Here is a 6,000-nt window from a genome sequence, read left to right as displayed (position 1 = left end):
CAGCTCCCTCTACACTGTCCCATCAAACATTCCCAGGGCAGGTACAGCACGGGTTAGATACAGAGTAAAGCTCCCTCTACACTGTCCCATCAAACACTCCCAGGGCAGGCACAGCACGGGGTTAGATACAGAGTAAAGCTCCCTCTACACTGTCCCATCAAACTCTCCCAGGGCAGGTACAGCACGGGGTTAGATACAGAGTAAAGCTCCCTCTACACTGTCCCATCAAACACTCCCAGGGCAGGTACAGCACGGGTTAGATACAGAGTAAAGCTCCCTCTACACCGTCCCATCAAACACTCCCAGGGCAGGTACAGCACGGGGTTAGATACAGAGTAAAGCTCCCTCTACACTGTCCCATCAAACACTCCCAGGGCAGGTACAGCACGGGATTAGATACAGAGTAAAGCTCCCTCTACACTGTCCCATCAAACACTCCCAGGGCAGGTACAGCACGGGGTTAGATACAGAGTAAAGCTCCCTCTACACTGTCCCCATCAAACACTCCCAGGGCAGGTACAGCACGGGGTTAGATACAGAGTAAAACTCGCTCCTATATCTGCTGACGTATGGTTTGAAATTGCGGTTGACGGCATAAATCGCCCAATCTCGTCGAATTCTGACTCTACATTAAAAGCAGAGTCAGAACCGTCCTACCGTTGCGCGAGGCGACTCATCTCATGTTCTGGTGTGTCATCCTGTGGCAATGCGTCATTCACATCTGCTGTACATGTGATGCAGGTCGGGACTCTTTTTTTCTACTCTGTCCTCAGCCTCCTCCCACTCTAAGCAAAAAAAAAATAGGTGAAAACAACAATGCTGAGCTCAGCGCGACAGAAGCAGCGGCAGCGGGTTCCCACAGCTGGCCTCAGGACCCCTCAGCCGAGGGGAGGTGGAATGATCTGCCCCGCCAGGGTTCCCATGGGTGAGGGCTGCCACCCCCTGGAATGTGTGTGTGTTCACGTGTTTCTCAGTGGGTGGCTCAGTGGGTAAGCACCCTCGCCTCGGCGTCAGTAAGGCTGTGGGTGTTCGCGACCCGCTCCAGACACCTGAACTCAAAAATCTAGGCTGGCACTCGCAGTGCAGTGCTGAGGGAGAGCCGCACTGTCGGAGGGGCGGTACTGAGGGGAGCACCGCACTGTCGGAGGGGCGGTACTGAGGGGAGCACCGCACTGTTGGAGGGGCAGTACTGAGGGAGCGCCGCACTGTCGGAGGGGCGGTACTGAGGGAGCGCAGCACTGTCGGAGGGGCGGTACTAAGGGGGGCGCCGCACTGTCGGAGGGGCGGTACTGAGGGGAGCACCGCACTGTTGGAGGGGCAGTACTGAGGGAGCGCAGCACTGTCGGAGGGGCGGTACTAAGGGGGGCGCCTCACTGTCGGAGGGGCGGTACTGAGGGAGCGCCGCACTGTCGGAGGGGCGGTACTGAGGGAGAGCCGCACTGTCGGAGGGGCGGTACTGAGGGGGGCGCCGCACTGTCGGAGGGGCAGTACTGAGGAAGCGCCGCACTGTCGGAGGGGCGGTACTGAGGGGGGCGCCGCACTGTCGGAGGGGCGGTACTGAGGGAGAGCCGCACTGTCGGAGGGGCGGTACTGAGGGGAGCACCGCACTGTTGGAGGGGCAGTACTGAGGGAGCGCAGCACTGTCGGAGGGGCGGTACTAAGGGGGGCGCCTCACTGTCGGAGGGGCGGTACTGAGGGAGCGCCGCACCGTCGGAGGGGCAGTACTGAGGGAGCGCTGCACTGTCAGAGGGGCGGTACTGAGGGAGCGCCGCACTGTCGGAGGGGCAGTACTGAGGGAGCGCTGCACTGTCAGAGGGGCGGTACTGAGGGAGCGCCGCACCGTCGGAGGGGCAGTACTGAGGGAGCGCTGCACTGTCAGAGGGGCGGTACTGAGGGAGCGCCGCACTGTCGAAGGGGCAGTACTGAGGGAGCGCCGCACTGTCGGAGGGGCAGTACTGAGGGAGCGCCGCACTGTCGGAGGGGCAGTACTGAGGGAGCGCCCCACTGTCGGAGGGGCAGTACTGAGGGAGCGCCGCAATGTCGGAGGGGCAGTACTGAGGGAGCGCAGCACTGTCGGAGGGGCGGTACTGAGGGAACGCCGCACTGTCGGAGAGGTGGTACTGAGGGAGTACCGCACTGTCGGAGGGGCCGTCTTCTGGATGAGACACTAAACCGAGACCCCATCTGCCCTCTCAGGTGGATGTAAATGATCCCACAGCCACTATTTCAAGGTAGAGCAGGGGGGAGTTCTCCCCGGTGTCCTGGGGCCAATATTTATCCCTCGACTAACATCGCTAAAAAAACGATGATCTGGTCATTTATCACATTGCTGTTTGTGGGAGCTTGCTGTGCGCAAAAATGGCTGCCGCCTTTCCCACATGATCACACTTCAAAAAAACTGTGAAGCGCTTAGGGACATCCTGAGTTGGTGAAAGGCGTTGGAGAAATGCAAGTCTTTCTTTCTGTGTGTACATGTGTGTGTATGCCCCCGTGTGAGTGTGTGTGTGTGTGTGTGTGCGCACACGGGGAAGGGTTGGGCTCGGGTACGCTGCCTCCGGCCCCACACAGCCCAACAGCCCGCCAATACTCATCTTCTTCCTCCCTGATGATTGCGAGTCGGCGTCGTCGACGGTCCTCCACCAAAGCACGATCCCTTTCTCCCCCCCACTCCATCTCCGCAGAGCCAAGGGGCAGTTAATGCTTTCAGGAGAGCATCAAGGCTAGGGACCAAGTGCTGGCAAATGGGATTAGAATAGACAGGGCTTGATGGCCGGCGCGGACACGATGGGCCGAAGGGCCTCTTTCTGCGCTGTAAAACTCTATGACTCTAAATATTGGAAGGAGCGGGAATGAAGAAAAAGAGAAATAAAATAAGCGCAGGCGAGCCTCAGGGTTGCAATGGTCCATAGAAACATCGAAAAATGGGAGCAGGAGTCGGCCATTCGGCCCTTCGAGCCTGCTCCGCCATTCAATATGATCATGGCTGATCCTCTATCTCAATACCATATTCCCGCTCTCTCCCCATACCCCTTGATGCCTTTTGTGTCTAGAAATCTATCTATCTCCTTCTTAAATATATTCAGTGACTTGGCCTCCACAGCCTTCTGTGGTAGTGAATTCCACAGGTTCACCACCCTCTGAGTGAAGACATTTCTCCTCATCTCAGTCCTAAATGTCCTAGCCCGTATCCTGAGACTGTGACCCCTCGTTCTAGACCACCCAGCCAGGGGAAACATCCTCCCTGCATCCAGTCTGTCTAGCCCGGTCAGAATTTTATACGTTTCAATGAGATCCCCTCTCATTCTTCTAAACTCTAGTGAATACAGGCCTAGTCGACCCAATCTCCCCTCATACGGACAGTCCTGCCATCCCAGGAATCAGTCTGGTGAACCTTCGCTGCACTCCCTCTATGGCAAGTATATCCTTTCTTAGGTAAGGAGACCAAAACTGTCCACAATACTCCAGGTGTGGTCTCACCAAGGCCCTGTATAACTGTAGTAAGACATCCTTGCTCCTGTACTCGAATCCTCTTGCAATGAAGACCAACAAACCATTTGCTGTCCTAACTGCTTGCTGCACCTGCATGTTTGCTTTCAGTGACTGGTATACAAGGACACCCAGGTCCCTCTGTACATCAGCATTTCCCAATCTATCACCATTTAAATAATACTCTGCCTTTCTGTTTTTCCTACCGAAGTGGATAACTTCACATTTCACAGAATCACAGAAACCCCACAGTGCAGATAGAGGCCATTTCGGCCCATCGAGCCTGCACCGACACATATCCCACCCGATCCCCGTAACCCCTACATCAACACATATCCCACCCTATCCCCGTAACCCCACGTATTTAATCCCCCTAACACTAAGGGTCAATTTATCATAGCCAATCAACCTAACCCGCACATCTTTGGACTGTGGGAGGAAACCGGAGCACCCGGAGAAAACCCACGCAAACACGGGGAGAATGTGCAAACTCCACACAGTCACCCGAGGCCAGATTCGAACCCGGGTCCCTGGCGCTGTGAGGCAACAGTGCTAACCACTATGCCACCGTGCTGCATCTGCCATGTATTTGCCCACTCACCCAACTTGTCTAAATCGCCTCGAAGCCTCTTTGCGTTCTCCTCACAACTCGCCGTCCCACCTAGTTCGCACGAAAGCCGTTCGAGAATCTGGCGGTCCGCTGTGCCGGAGCTGAAACCCGAGCACAATCCCACATTCCCACAGGGAGGGAAGGTGCGAGTTAAATCAAACACCCGCTGCATCTCGTCAAGCTTTCGAAGTGTAGTCAGTCGTTCTTGTAACGCAGGGAAACGCGGCTAGCCAGTTTGCGCGCCGCAAAGCTCCCGCAAACTGCAACATAGAAGATAGGAGGAGTCGGCCATTCGGCCCATCGAGCCTGTTCCGCCATTTAATGAGACATGGCTGATCGTCCAAACTCAGTACCCTGTCCCTGCTTTCTCCCCATATCCCTTTAGCCTTAAGAAATATATCCAACTCCTTCTTGAATATATTTAATGAATTGGCCTCAACTGCCTTCTGTGGTAGAGAATTCCACAGGTTCACCACTCTCTGGGTGAAGAAATTCCTCCTCATCTCAGTCCTAAATGGCTTACCCCTTATCCTTAGACTGTGACCCCTGGTTCTGGACACCCCGCCATCGGGAACATCCTTCCTGCATCTAGTCTGTCTAGTCCTGTTAGAATTTTATAAGTTTCAATGAGATCCCCTCTCATTCTTCTAAACTCCAAGCCCAATCGACCCAACCTCTCCTCATACGTCATTCCTGCCATCCCAGGTATCAGTCTGGTGAATCTTCGCTGCACTCCCTCCGTGGCAAGAACGTCCTTCCTCAGATAAGGCGACCAAAACTGCACACAATACTCAAGGTGTGGTCTCACCAAGGCCCTGTACAACTGCAGCAAGACATCCTTGCTCCTGTACTCGAATCGATTATCAATGTTTCAGTGATGCTGATTGAGGGAGCTGGAATATAAAAGCGGTGGAAGTTATACTTCAGTTGTATAAAGTCCGTCTGGAGTCGCTGCGTTCAGTTCCGGGCCCCTCACCTCAGGAAGGATATATTGTCCTTGGAGGGGGCAGCAGCACAGATTCACCAGAACGATACCACGGGGGCTAAAAGGGGTTAAATTACGAGGACAGATTGCACAGACTAGGCTTGTGTTCCCTCGGATGTAGAAAATTAAGGGGTTGATCTGATCGAGGTGGTTAAGATGGTTAAAGGATTCGATAGGGTCAATAGGGAGAGAAACTATTTCCTCTGGTGGGGGGAGTCCAGAACAAGCTGGGGGGGGGAAGAACCTTAAAATTAGAGCCAGGCCGTTCAGGGGTGCTGTCAGGAAGCACTTCTTCACACAAAGGGTAGTGGAAATCTGGAACTCTCTCCCCCAAAAAGCTGTGAGGACTGGGGGTCAATTGGAGCTTTCAAAACTGAGATCGATAGATTTTTGTTGGGTAAGGGGCTCGAGCGATATGGAACCGAGGCGGGCAGATGGAGTTAAAATACAGATCAGCCACGATCTGATTGAATGGTGGAGCAGGCTCGAGGGGGCTGAATGGCCTCCTCCTGTTCCTAATGTAACAGGCTCGAGAGGGGCTGAATGGCCTCCTCCTGTTCCTAATGTAACAGGCTCGACGGGGGGCTGAATGGCCTCCTCCTGTTCCTAATGTAACAGGCTCGAGGGGGACTGAATGGCCTCCTCCTGTTCCTAATGTAACAGGCTCGAGGGGGGCTGAATGGCCTCCTCCTGTTCCTAATGTAACTGGCTCGAGGGGCTGAATGGCTTCCTCCTGTTCCTAATGTAACAGGCTCGAGGGGGGCTGAATGTCCTCCTCCTGTTCCTAATGTAACAGGCTCGAGGGGGCTGAATGGCCTCCTCCTGTTCCTAATGTAACAGGCTCGAGGGGGGCTGAATGGCCTCCTCCTGTTCCTAATGTAACAGGCTCGAGGGGGGCTGAATGGCCTTTCCGGTTCCT

This window comes from Somniosus microcephalus, chromosome 33 (genome assembly GCF_052327205.1).
Source record: "Somniosus microcephalus isolate GS21.2 chromosome 33, FLI_Smic_1.0, whole genome shotgun sequence".
In the NCBI taxonomy this organism is placed as follows: domain Eukaryota; kingdom Metazoa; phylum Chordata; class Chondrichthyes; order Squaliformes; family Somniosidae; genus Somniosus; species Somniosus microcephalus.
The sequence above is the reverse complement of the archived record's forward strand: the minus strand, read 5'-3'. Positions refer to the sequence as shown.